The sequence below is a fragment of the Nycticebus coucang genome, chromosome 10 (genome assembly GCF_027406575.1).
Source record: "Nycticebus coucang isolate mNycCou1 chromosome 10, mNycCou1.pri, whole genome shotgun sequence".
NCBI lineage: Eukaryota > Metazoa > Chordata > Mammalia > Primates > Lorisidae > Nycticebus > Nycticebus coucang.
The window spans coordinates 105,814,823-105,829,295 of record NC_069789.1 but is presented as its reverse complement, the minus strand read 5'-3'; the positions used below and the strand labels follow the sequence as shown (position 1 = coordinate 105,829,295).

Below are 14,473 nucleotides of genomic sequence, written 5' to 3'. Positions count from 1 at the left end.
ATGTGTTTTATCGTTTGGAACATTGCAAAATATAGAAAGCTATGCTTACAGGCAGTCCTGGGGGGGCCGTGAACTGAGAAAAGATATGCAGGCTCCTTCCCCAACCAAGCCGACACCCACAAAGAATGTGCATCTGTATGCACATGTGGTCCATTCATGATGTCTGTCACCAGCTGGAACCCCCACAGGGAAAGAGGGGTAACATCTAGGTCTGTACTAACTGGATTAAGGTCTGATGTGTCTCTCTGACATCCCTACGTTTTGTGCATTCAGTTCGTGGAATAATTGATCTAGAAATCTTTTTTGTTTAATAAGGTTGACGTTTCCTTCAGTTTCAAGGAAAGGCTCCAAATTGATTGACATTCAGCATCAGCTGATGACTATGGCTCTATGATGGTCGTCCTAATTAGACACTTGCTAATTAGTGCTATGCAAATTAAGTCAGCCTCTGTTTCACTAGCAGGAAAGACCACGCTCCTGGGAGATCCAGGCCTTTCCCTTGCACATCCTTGCCAAACCCAGACTTCTTCCTTTCTCCACCCTCACCTGCCCTTTCCACTCCTAATCCTTCACCCCAGGCATATCTCAGCGCAGGTTCCTCCTCCCAGGTGGAGCTGCCCCCCAACCCTCACCAGGCTCCTAGCATGACACCTGCCACCAGAGTCATATTTGGGTCACTCCTCATCCCTCTGGATCCTTGGAGAAGCAGATGATTCTGTCACAATGGGATAGGGGCCTCTGGGGACCTGAGAAGGGAGAAGTGTCAGGCTGCTAATACTTCATAGCCAAGAGAGCTCTGGAGGAGGATTCCTGGGCTTGGATCAGAGGGCGCAGGGATCTCGCCTGCCTTGGGCAAATCGCTGCACTCCCCTGTGCCTTTGCCCCCTGATAAAGTGAGGCTCCTGGACAGATTGGTCCCTGTAGCTCAGCAAAGCCTGATGGCCAAGGCACTGGGCATGCTCACCATAACATGTACATAAATCACAGGGACACTCCAAATACACACACCATCCTTTTGTTTTAGCAATTTTCTTTTCCCAGGCATTTCTATACACAATGAAATGGAGGGGTGTGTAATGGTCAGCCACAGCATTCACTCACACCATGTTCTCAAACAGAACACGGCAAGGCTATCTTTAGCCACAGGGACTAACGAGGAAGATTTTCATTGTCTCTTTGTGAATAACATGGGATTTTAAACCTAAAGGCCAGAATTCAAGTCATGTCTTTGCTACTTACTGGCTATGTGACACCAGACCAGTCCCTTAACATCTCTGAGCCTCTGGTTTCTTTTCTGCAAATAAGAACTATCCTCACTTTACTCACCAGTGTCAGGGGATGAGATTAGATTGCACAAATAAAAAAAACTCATGATTTTCACACCAAGAGAAGCTCTCGTTCTCTCCTGGCCCAATGACCTCTCTCTTGCTACACGGACATGGGTGCAGGTAACTCAGCTGGTCCTCAGTCTACAGCCCTGACTGCAGCTCCAAGATCAGTATCTTGTAGTTACAACAATTTACAAAGATACCTCTCAGAAATTTCAGAAAGACACTGTTGGCAGTTAACAGTGGCCAAATTCCTGCTTGCTCACCATTCACACAACATGCACTCACTCACCTCCACTGTGTCCAGACATCAAGCAGATACCTACAAAATGCCAGGGAGTCCCCACCCTTCAACCCCACCTGCCATGCCTGAGTCCCCCCACAGGAGCCCCAAGAGCTCATCCTAGGGGCTCCCCTCAGCACCATCATCACTCCTCACCTGTACCCCCCTCCTCCCTGCTAGGCACCTGCCCTGACCTCTCTATTCTGCCCACAGTGCAAAGTCAAGAAGAGACAAAGGTCAACAGGGCAGGAAAGGGGGCTCTGGAGGATGCGTGGGGCTGGGCCAGTCAGAGATGCATGGGAAGCCAAGCTAAGAGGAATGACCTGCAAGTGGCTCCCAGGGTCCTGGACAACAGGGCTCACACAGCACAGTGCCAGGCCAGTGCACAGGAGGCCAAGCATATGGCACCTTCCCACCTGTCTATGCCCATCGTGTGAGGGAGGGTGCCTGCCACAGGAGGAGATATCATTGCTGCCCTTCCTGCATCCTGGTCACCTCACAGGAAGCTTCTGTTCTGGGCTCACCTCTCACTCCCACACCAGGGCACGCTGAAGGAGGAGAGCTAAGGCTAAATTACCCATGCTGCCCAATGAATCCCAGGTGCAAAAGCAAGGTCATGATGAGCCAGGGGGCCAGTGTTGGGAGGGGCACCTGATCTGGAGCCATAGGCAGATGGCTCCTAGAGCCCATCCTCATTCCTCCCATATCCTCCCTCAAACGGCATCTGTAAAGCCACCATCAAGGCTGGGGGCTGTCAGTTGCTTAAATATTACTGGTAACCTTAGCACCAAGAACCCTGCCAGCCTGCCCTGGGCCCCACCCACATTCTGACCACACCAGACAGTTCCAGTTGGCACTGCACTGCTGGTGGCCAAGCCTCTCCTACCATCTGACCCTCTCTGCTCTGACCCACCAGAGCAGAAGCCCCCAAGGGCAGGGTGTTTAAATTCGGCCTGCTTACCCTACAGCTCCATGCCTGGAACACTGTCCAGCACATGGCAGGTCAGTAAGTAGGAACTGAGTGCTAAGTATCCGAATGGGGTGAGATTCTGACACACGTCAACCAGGCAGACACTTATATCCTGAATTTTCAAATTCAGGGAAACTGAGAAAAGATTATCAAAATTACAGCTAACATTCACTGAGCACTCGCCATGGGTCAGCACCATTCACCTGCATTGTGCCCTCAAGACGCCTGTGGTCCCAAATGAGCAATGAGGACACTGAGGCCCAGGGAGGCTCAATCATGAGTCCCCAGAGCCCAGGGGAGCATGGAGGCTGGACTCACACCTGGCAAGGTCACATGGAGTCTGTGCCCCACCTGTCTCATGCTCCTTGAGGAGACCCCAGCTGTGAACCATCAAACCTTGGTCACTTACTAAGTGATGGACAGCAAACAGCCTGTGGCCAGGCTGGGCCTGCACTGACTCTGTAAGCCTGGCCCAGACCCAGGTGGGGAGGCTCGCATGAGGGAGGTCAGAGGTTTAGGAATAGAACTCATCACGTCAGGCTGCCCTGGGGCCTTTCTCTAGAGGAGATGGAATCTGTCTGTGAGAACTCATCCAGTTAATAACAAGGGCATTCAGGTCTGAGCAGAGGGTGGACTGGTAATGTTTAGTGAAGCCAGAGTGACTAGGACACCAATTAAGAAGAAACGATCCTCCTGAGGCCTGGCTCTCCGCTGTGCGATGCCCCAAGGCCAGCAGGAAAAGGTCATTTAGAAGACCAACTCCCAAAATACCACATCAGACGGGTCACCCCTTTAGGCCACAAACATAATTCCAATTAAGGAGATGGCTTCCATTATTTACAAGGTCTGGGCAGAGGGAACCTGGCAAAGGTCTGGGCAGAGGGAACCTGGCATGTCATGAGCTCTCTGCTTGCTTCTAATTTATTTTCCTGCCCCACTTACAATATTGGCAGAGATTCCATGTGACTCCATCAAACTTTTTATTATACGCCTACTGTGTGCCAGGCACTGCATTGAGGTAAAATACACATGATGAGATTCTTTAAAGGCAGTTTAGTGCTTGCTGAACCTAAGGGAACCGAAGACTGGCCCACCGAACACTTTTGGACTCAAAGCAAGCCCTCAAATGTTAGTTGCGGATAACGGTGGAGCAGCACAGACTCACGCCCCGAGCTTGGACACAGAGGTAAAATGAAGCACACCACACCCTGTGGGGAGTGTGAGCATGGAGGCTGGGGGCCTCAGCCCCACCCAGAACAACTGGATCAGACTCTTTAGGTGAGGTCTGGACACTGACTTTTTAGAAACCATCCAGGTGATTCTAACATGCAGGCCAGGCTCAATTCAGCCTCTGACTGTTGGACAGCCACACATGAGCACTGGAGCACTGGAGCCACACATGAGCACTGGCTCTTGGAGTCAGAGAGAAACCAGAAAGCCACCAGATCCAGTGCTGCTTGGGTCCCCTCTGAGCTTCTTTGTATGTGGTTATCAGTCTCTCAGTTTACCTCAGGCTAAGAACCCACCCTCAGCAAAGCCCTGAGGACTCTACTTTGAACAGCTCTTTTTCAAAAGTGTCTGCTCCCCAGAAAGGCTACCTAAGGAAAGGCCTCTGCAAAGCCCTGCTCTGATGGAGGCACCACGGTGCCTACTCCGGGTACTCAGCAAGTGAGCCCCTCCCCAGAACACAGAAAAGCGCCGAAGGCTGGTGCCCCCATCTCGTTCCACATGAAGACACCGGCTGGGGAGGCAGGCTTACTCCTCTTACAAACCTGAGAGCCCAGACAAGGGGGCTCCCAGTCCGTGCCCACAGGGCTGGGTAGTCATGCCTACCCTGTTTTTACTTTTTACGAAAATATGACCACCAGCCCCTGAATTCATCATCGAGTCCTCAAAAGGATCCCTACTCTTGAAGTCACCTCCAAACCTGTCACCTAGTCACAGTTTCTTTTCTTTGCTAATAAAAACTGGCTCCTGATTACATTTTGCACTACCCTTGGCCAGTCAGCATTTACATTTCTCTTGTAGTGTAAAAGCCCCCACAGGGGCCAGGCTAGGTGGCTCATGCCTGTAATCCTAGCACTCTGGGAGCTAAGGAGTTCAAGACCAGCCTGAGCTCAAGCGAGACCTTGTCTGTGAAAATAGCTGGGCATTGTGGCGCTTGCATATAGTCCCAGCAACTTGGAAGCCTGAGGCAAAAGAATCGCTTGAATCCAAGAATTTGAGGTTGCTCTGAGCTATAACATGACAGCACTCTACTGAGGGCGACAAAGTGAAACTCTTTGTCTTAAAAAGAAAAGGCCCCCCTACCCTCTCCAGCTTTGACAAAGGCCCACCTGTCACTATGCATCAGGCTCTAAAGACCGGACACCAACCTTGCCTTGAGAGAGGTGCTCACTAAAGGTATCTGGTCCCAGCCCCACATCCATCCTGGCAGCCTGGGAGCACAGGTTACAACATAAACCTTCCCTGAAACACCCCTAGGTATAGCCCTGCAAATACTTACTGCCCCATTCCCCAAGAACGTGACCCCATATTTCATCCAGATCGCAGGAAACCCCATTTTCTTAAATGTTCTAGAACATTTGAAACAAATAAATGTGCTTTCTGGATGGCTTGCTTTGAAGTAATTTTGTTTTCTCTTATTAAAACCTATCTGGCCCCCAAACCAATAAAGCAGCAGGAAATCACTTGGCTCTGCAGATAGCTGTGTGTTCCCTGCTAGGTTGGGTTTCCAGGTAGAATGGAGCCGGCCTGGCCAGGCGCATCCTGTCCTGGCCCTCCACCTACAAGACTCCCTGACTCTGCAGGGACCACAGGCAGCCAGCTGCAAGAAACTAGCCAAATGCTCTTTACATAGCTGTGACCTGAAATAAGAGCACTAATTTGAATCACCTGTAATGCAGAGTCACACTTCTTGCTGCCTATCGGCCACGTCCTCCCTGCCCCACCTCATCACCTCCTGCCCCCACCACCCCTCTGCTCCTTCTGCCTCTGCAACAGATGCTGAAGCAGCACCAAGGCCAGTCCCTCCAGCCTTCCTAGGGAATCCCAGGGTGGAGATAGCCTGCCCCTCCAACCTGGAGCCAGGAGGCAAACCCATTCTTACCCCCACTCTGGGCAAAATGGTCCCCCGAGCCTGGCAAGGTTTGGCCCAAATGAAAATTTTTAAGACACTCAGAAGTCACATATGGTGAGAAAAACAACTGCCTGCGGCTTCACAGACGGCTCTAAAGGCTGCTCTGAAATTTCCCCAAAGGAGCAGCCCCACCAGCACCCCAACCCTGTGTCCAGGCCTCCCGGAGCAGCCAGTCTGAGGACAATGTCACCTTCCTCCTTGCCTTCACCCCAGTCCTACAACAAATACGAGACAAGTCTTCCAGTCAACATCCATCTAGTTCAACCCCCACTGTGACGAGGAAACTGAGGCTCAGAGAGCCCTTTTCCTGCCCAAGGCCACACACCACAAACAGCGGGCACAAACTTTCCACACGAAGGGTGGGGTCCTGCCCAGCTGAGCACTTCTCCAGGGGCAGGGCCAGCCACAGACCCCCCACCCTCTTCAGCGGCTCAGCTCACTGTGGAAAGTGAATGATTCTTACGTGGCTCACTCAAGGGCAAATCAGGAGAAATGATAATTACCTACTCCAGGTCCTCTATCTTCTTTTGTCTTAAAAGTACAAAAGCTTAAACATAAATAAAGGGAAATGGTCTGGAAAAATAACCAGTTGGCATGGAACTACTGGCATTTCAGTGCAGCATAAGAAGTGGAAATACTGTTTTTCAGAAACTCAGCATAGCCCTGAGTTTCCTAGCCACTTGGCACGGGTTTTTCAATTGTTTCGATGTGATGGACAGTGTCGATAGCAGTGGTAGAGACCAAGCACAGGCTGAGCGTGGTGCTTTGTAACGCTCCTTCTCACTAGCTCTCTCTCACCAAACTGTGGCCAACCCGCCTGCCTTCTGCTCTAAGATGCCATCAGTTCCAGGAGCGGGGACCACACGAGCCACATGCCTGCCCATGTGCATGCAGGCTCGTCTGAGAACATTGAGGAAGCCAGAGGCTGAGGCTCAACCTGTGAAGAGCCCTAGGAAGTGGGAGGCATGGAGGCTCCCTGGGAGCCGGCACAGCACATACAGTGCACGGTCAGGGAATCTCTCAATCCCCCCACATATTTATTTTATCTACTTCTTCCTCCAAGAGCTTCCATCTCAGACAGGGACTCATTCTACCCTACCTGCTTCAAGTCAGAGCTTTCTCAAGGCAGCAGGATCCTGCTGTCCCCTAAAGGTACTGGTCCGGGGACTCTCCGCAGACTCAGAAACCCCCAGGACCCCCAGGACCCCCAGCTGCCTGTTACCCAACAGGCTATCCACCCATGTTCACACAACTAGCAAGTGGAGGACCCAGACCTCAAACACGAGTCTTCTGACTCCAAGCCTAGAACTGGAGAGGACCCAGGCAAAGTCCCCAGCCAGCCCCCAGCCCTTGCTCTCCACAGATGTGACACTTGTTCCCATCTACTGAAGCCAGATGCTAGTTCTCACCCTCTGAGCCCCATCCCTTTCCATAGCCACAAAACTCCCTAATCCCAGCCAGCCGCCCACTACCTGCTTAGGGTCCAGCCACGGAGGAAGCCAGGCCAAAGGCTGAACTATTTGGCACCATCACCATCTTTAACATCCATTAAATAAGAGTAAAAAGTCCTTCCTTCCAGGGTTGTTATGAGAACACAAGATTATAAATGTGGAAATGCTTTCTCAGTTAAGTGTCCCATGAACCTAGAACAGCCTTTGTACAGGATGACAGTACACCCAAGTTTACCAGGGAAGTTCAGTCCATGCCTGTTGTCAGACATCATTATTACTATGAATAATTGTAATATTCTTAAAATGTCCCAGTTTAGATAAGGAATCACACAATCACCTTATGTAAGTGGCATTTGCTCCCATGGGGCTGAGATAACTGGGGTCCCTTCCTCCCTCTGCCCCACATCCCTAATTGTTGATCCCACTTTGTGTGATGGGAGGAGTTGGGTACAGGGTTGCCATTAGCAGGCCCTTTGCCAGGCATCATTTTGCTAGATCAAAGAAATTATTAGTAGACATCATTTTTAGCAAGGCAGTATCACAGTGCCTGGATTAATTGCAATTAATTATATGTCACCCTTTTAAGGTTAATTCCATCAATTAGGGACAATTAGAGTCATGTGCCCAGCCTGCTTTAAACCTTGGTGGCTTCTCAGCATGGAGGAGGCTATGACCATGGAGAAGGCTGAATGTTAGAACGTATTTGCCCTGAATCATCATGTCCTGAATATCAGTTTAGGGCTTTCCTGTTTACAAGGCATTTTCCTGCAGTTTCCTGTCTGATCCCTGGGACGTAGGGAGAGCCACTCCCATCTCACAGATGGAAAAGCTGAGGCTTGGAGCATTTAAGCCAGCGGTTCTCAACCTGTAGGTCACAACCCACAGGTTCTGTATTAAAGGGCTGCAGCTTTAGGAAGGTTGAGAACCACTGATTTAAACAATTGTCCAAGGTTACAAAGTTAGGATCCCAGGTCCTTCTAATGCTATGTTACCAGAACATTTCCAAGTCTTCTTCACAAATCAATGAGTATGACCTAGGAGCTCTTTGGAATGTGACCCTAACCCACGACCAGGCAGCAGGGACAGTGCCTGAAGATGGCCAGAGGCATCCCTACCAAGGAGTCAGTGGGAGACATAAAGACCCAGAACTTTCCTTCTAGCATTCAGGCAAAAGAGCAAGGCAAGGGTGGGACTCCCATAGGCCCATCAGGCGTCTCTAGTGCCAAGATGTCGGAGCCAGAGGAAGGCACATCGATCTTGGTGGGCTGTGTCTGTGCCCTGCCCCCTTACCATGCCCTGCACCTGCCGCAGAAAGTTAGTTCTAATCAGATCTCCAAGATCACCTAGTCTGAGGCTTCATTTTTTGGACAGGGAGACTGAACACTAGGCAGGAAATAGCTAGTGTCCAGCCAAGCTTGCCCGGGCCTTGAGCTCCTGGTGTCCTGCTGACAATGGCTGGGAACCACGTGCTGTCCCGAGACCTCTCTCATGGGAAAGTTTGCTGTATCTTTTCTTCTTTTCAGCACCGTCTTCTCACTCTCCTCACCCACACTCTTCCCTCTCGCACTATTTCTGTTTTCCCCAGGAACAGGCTTTAGAAGGGTCCAGGTCTGAGTGGAACTGCTGGAATGCAAGACCCCAGGGCCCCTGGGCTCCCCTCAGAGCACTCACCCCAGACTCTGGGCTGCTTCATGGCAGGACCTGTGTCACTTGTCTCCCTGCCCCCATCACCTCCTGCAGGGCTTGGCACATAGTAGGTACTCAACAAATGCTTGGTAAGTAAATGAATGGATACAACGTTATGCCCTAGTCCCAAAGAGAAGAATCAAGAAAAGTCACTCCGCTATCCATCTCATCCTGTGGTAGTAAATAGCTCTTAGAATTGGGGAGAAAAAAATCTGATCACCTTTAATTTCCTATTCCTCTGACTAAACAGATACTTATATATTTGGAGCCCACTGTTAAGTCTTTGAATAAAACAGCTGTGATCAAAGACACGTGAAGGCCCAGCCAGCCCCTCTCCAGCACCTTGCCCTATGCTCTGGGCCTGGGATAGGGTCGAGAAGGCAGCAGAACAGATGACACTTGTTGGGGAAAGCATGTCTTTCCACCCTCCTGTCTTCAGGACCGCCTATGGATGTGGCTCTGGGGGTCCTTGGTCAGGAAGAGACAGTGCTGGGGCTCCAGGGTAGCCACTGCAGGTGGTGTCCACTGAGCCAGGCCAGAGCAAAGGGAAGAGGCTGCAGTAGCCAAATGCTCTGACATCTCTCTGCACAGACGTCACAGCGACTGGGCAGCAACCTGCCTCAGCTGCCTCTTGTCACTTGGGGGAAGGTGGAGCAGGGATCTAGGCCCAGGGGAGGGAACCGTTTTATTGAAGAGACACAGCTGGCTCAGAGCTATGTGCTAGAGGAGCCAGGTGGCCTGGGGCCAGCAAAAGCAAGGTCCCCACAGGGCTGGGGGAAGAGGGACCAGCAGCCCTCAAGCTTCTCAGGTCAGGGTGGATGTACCTCTCTCCCTCCAGCTGCCACCAGCTGCTGACTGTGGTGGGACAGCAGGAGACAGGGCTCATGTAGCCAGAGACCAATGCACCAGCAAAAAGCACAGGGTATGGGGGTCAAAGAGGAAGGTGGTAATGAGTGTGGAGAGTGTCAGTGCTAGGACAGGCCTTAGAGTCCCCTCATCTGACACGCTGGAACACTAGGCCTAGACTTGGCCAAGGTTACCCAGCTCTAGACCCAGATCTGAAATCTAGAGCTAGAATCTAGCTCCCAAGATCCCCTAGCCAGCACTCCTTCTGCTATAGCGGGGAGATTCCTTCGCCAGGAATTTAAAACAAATCCTGCCATCCGTTCTTCAATCCCTTTTGCAGCTCCCACAGCCTCTGGGATGAAGGTGGATCCTGTAAGCAGGGTACCTGCGTGATCCCACCATGCCACTTCTCCAGCCCCCACCTCCCGCTCACACCATAGCTCCCAGCCACACTGAATCGCCAGGCACATACCTGCAAAATGCACAATGCTGTTGCTTCTCTGGACCTTTGCACGTGGCCTATCCTATTCCTAGTTGACTTCTGAGACCAGCTCCCTCTCCAGACCTGCCACTTCTGTGCCTCCTCTACCCACCCCGTTCGGCCTCTTTAGGGGAAAATCTAAGGCAGCATCTATCAGGCTGTGAGCTCTTTGAGAGTGGGAACCAGGTCTTTGTCATCCTTCTGTTTCTATTCTACCCCAACACCCAGCATAGTGCCTGATATGTGAAAAAAAACTCCATGAATGTTTGCAGAATTGAGTAGCAAATTAAGGAGCGAGGGAATCCAGCAGCCTTGGCAATGCCTTGTCCCTCATGCAGCTGCTTAGCCTACAGAAGGGTCAGCACCTCTCAGACACTCTGACCCTAACTTGCTTTCTGCTCCACCTCCCACCCCGTGCTGGAGGGTGGTGAGGTCTCTGTCCACAGTCATTCATGTGACACAGTAACTCCATGGGAAAAACAGCGATTGAGATTCAGGTAACCTGAGTGATACCTCCAGTTGAACAGCAATGGCAGAGCAGCCAGGCTGGTAATGGACTCCACTGACATCACGTAAGGTACAGCAGGCAGCCCTCAGAAAGCTGGTGCCACCGTGCCTCCACTGCTCCAAGGCTCTGAGTACCCACACCAGATGGGAAGCAGATCATAACCCAAAGGACCTGAGTCCCAGGGACCCTCTGAGGCTCTGAGCAATGCGATTTATAGACCATTTGCCTCCCAGATTCTTTCTCCCTACACAAAATACAAACAGGACACGGCACCTGGTTTACATCCCCTGAGCACCACCAACTGGCAGGGAGGGAAGGTGACCTCAAAGCAAGACGACCACAGGGACTTGGCCTGGGGTCAGAAAAGATGCCACAGGCAGTCCACAAAGCAGGCAACCCACACCCATGAGAGAGAGCTGTCCAGAGAACAGAGCGCCCTCCACAAGGAAGGTAACTGGGCCCCAATCCCAGCTCAGCTCTTACTGGGCAAGGCCAAGGACTCCCTGCCACTTGCCTGGGTCAGACCTGGCCACAGAGTACCTGAGCCTTTCCAGAGTGGTCCTCAGCTCCAAGAGCATTTCAGGGGCCCTGAGCACAGGTGGAAGTGCTTTGAGTGATGGAACACAGGGACAAACAGACAGGACAGGGTGTCAGGAGCTGCACAGCAGAGCCACTTCTCAGAACTATAGATGGCTCTCAGAGGGTACCAGCCACTATCCCCTTGCCAGGAGCAGGTGGGCAGAGAGGCCTGCAGGGCAGGGCAGGTCACAGGCTGAGGGCCCAGGAGTCAGGGGTTTCTAAGACTCAGCAGAAGAACCCAGCAGAAAAAGCACTGGAAATTGTACTTGGTCCATGTAGTTTGTCTATTTGTCTCCTGCAATTTATCTAGTATTTCCTGAAAGGTCGCCGGGTGGTGATTTCAATATTGTAGAATTTGTAGAGATGCTCTAAAAGAAAAGGACAAATTTCACAGGTTTATGCTGGCTTAAAGGTAATATATTTTATTAAAAGTATCTATTCTGAGTGCACTTTGGATGGGATTTGGTGACTGATTGGTTAGAAATCCAAAAGGCCTTGTGCTATTAAAAGATCCACTGTGGGTTTGAGAGAAAGAAACAGAAATCAGAGGCATCTGCAAAGGTGCAGGTGATAGCTGGAGGGACAATGACTAAAAAGGTCACAAATGCAGGGAGCCAGGTAAAGGGAGGTGCTGATCACAGCCGAGGGTCATGCATCTCCTGGAAATCCCACAGTCCCTCATGTCCCTCTCTCTGCTGCTCCTTAGCTGAATCCACCTTTGTCACTCAAAGGACAGTGAACAGAAGCTGCTGCCTGAGGAGAAAGAGTCCCCAGATGCGGACAGAATGGCCTCTACGAAAACACTCACTGTGCCTGCCCAACCTTTGCACCAGGCCCCCAGTGACCATCAGCCTGAGTACTCTACTCTCTGCTTCCACTGGGCTCAGGCCTCAAGTACCTCTAAAGTCTCAAGATTAACCAGGGCTCAGGAAGGCTGGAGGGGGATGCAGAAGGGCCTGACAGCCAGAGGCTGAACCCTCCAATGCAGTAGTCAGAGAGACCCAAGGGCAGGCAAGGAGTTCTTTCCTCCAGGCGCCTTCTGACCCTTTCCTCCCATAGCACCTGAGAACAAGGCACTTGGCAAGAGTTACAATTGCAGACGGCACTTAACGAAGTCCAATGCTTCTGCAAGACAGACGTTTGGAGAAATAATGACCCAGGGGACTTCTCAGGGAAGACAGCGTGTATGCAGAGGGTGGCTGTGGGGTTTAATGAAGCCGGCTCCACGGCAGAGGCAAGCCCCACACAGCCCCTGCAAGTGGGAGGGGGCTGCACAGAGGTTCACAAAGGTACAGACATACAGCAAGCAGGGACCAGCTGAGTCTCAGCACACAGCCTGGGACTGGGAAGGGACCGTCCTGTAGGAGCAAATGGGTGTCCCCATCACATAGATTTGGGCAGGCCCTCACCCCACTCCTTCCTCCCCATCCCTCCTCCAGCCTCCATTATGCAAATCAAGTGACTATACACATTTGCATAATTCCTGCATTATTAGTAGTGTCTTGTCAAGCTTTTAGACTTTATAAAGCAATTTTGCTACCTTTAATGGAAAGAAAGAGATAAGGTTCTAAAGAGAGATTTTCTGTCCTTTTTCATTAAACACAAAACCATTCTCCAAATGTTAAGCCTGGAAGAGAGTAAGTGGCAGAAATGAAGTGACCTTCAGTTGGAAATGTAACCACTTAGTTGACACTTGGGCCAGATACTGGACCAGTTACAGGGCACATTGGCCAAGTCTCTTCCATACTGTGACCCTGCAGTGGTGCTCAGTGTGGCAGAGGGGCAGATGCTGAAGACATTATTAGTGTGACATCATTCTGGGTTTCTGGGTACCTCAATAGCAACAAAACCCAACTCCACATTTGTGTTGCTTTTCGATATTTCACAAACCATTGTCATTCTGCTACCATGTATCTCATTTGGTCGCCACAATAAGCCTATCCAGTTAGAAGGACAACTTCAAGCTCTGTCACCCAGGCTATAGCACTATGGCCACACCTCCACCTCCTGGGCTTGAGTGATCTTCCTGCCTCAGCCTCTTGAGTAGGTAGGACTATAGGCACCTGCCAAAACACCTGGCTAATTTTCCTATTTTTAGTAGAGATGGAGTCTTACTATTGCTCAGGTGATCCACCCACCTCAGTCTCCCAGAGTGCTAGGATTACAGGTATGAGCCACCATGCCCAGCCAGAAGGCCAACACTTTTACCCCCATTTTAGAGATGAGGGAACCTGGGCCCAGAGAAGTAAAGTGATGCCCCTGAGATCACATGGAGCTCTCAGCATTCTTCTCACTACACCAGGCTGGCAAATACCTACCTCTCCCCCCACCTGCCAAATGCAGTGCTCCTCCCATGAGCTAAGGCGGCACCTCAGAGTCCTTCTCAATACAGCCCTCTGGCAGCTGGTGCCAATTGTTCAGTGCTGATACCCAGATAAAACCTGTTTACTCTTCCTAAACCATACCCTGCCAGCTCCTCAGCATCCAGCCAATGCTGTGATGGTGCCACTGGCTTCTGGGAAGTGCTTTTGGGCTAAGCTTAGCCTGGCTGCTCAGCCACAGGAGCTCCAGATGGCCACCTCACTAGTTCCAGATAGAGCCAGATGCCCCTGCCTCTGGGAGCAGATCCAGAAGAGCAGGCCTTTGCCTGCAAGCCCAGGAGGGTCTGCTTCTCTCCCTATAGGGCCACACAGAACGCCTGAGGCCACTGTGGCCGATGCACTCCTGCTTTAGAAGGCGTCTGCTTCCAAAATGGACGCTAGCCTTGCTGGGCTGGCATGGGGCCCTCTATGGGGTTCAGCCAGAAAAGGGGCCAGCACTGCCAGACCCCCCCACACACACATACTGCCCTCAGCCAGCCCCAAGGACACAACTCCCACCCTGTACCCCCACTGAGCCACCATCATGCCCCAGAGAGATGCTCCCACAGTCCTCCCACTTGGGCCCTTCCATACCCTACAAGGAAACCTGTTTAAATAATAGTAATGAAACCCCAAAGTATTCATTTTGATCCTCACACACATGCCTGTTATCTAGGAGAAAAGTGAACCTGCCTTCCCCAACCCTCTACCAGTCCACAAGCCCATGGGGCAGCTCTGGCTCCTTTTCTTTCCTAATCGAGAGTTCAGTGCTCTCTTGGAGGGTGGCAAGTAGCCTGCCAGTCTCAGGGAGCAGGGTGCACAGTGCCATGCCCGCCAGCACC

General features: G+C 51.4%; 1 protein-coding gene across 5 annotated transcripts in view; it reads right to left on the bottom strand.

Annotated features, from left to right (window-relative positions):
* The window catches only part of KCNN3 (potassium calcium-activated channel subfamily N member 3), a 161,334-nt gene that overhangs the window by 124,511 nt on the left and 22,350 nt on the right, over window positions 1–14,473 (bottom strand). The gene's annotated exons all lie outside the window — the stretch shown is intronic.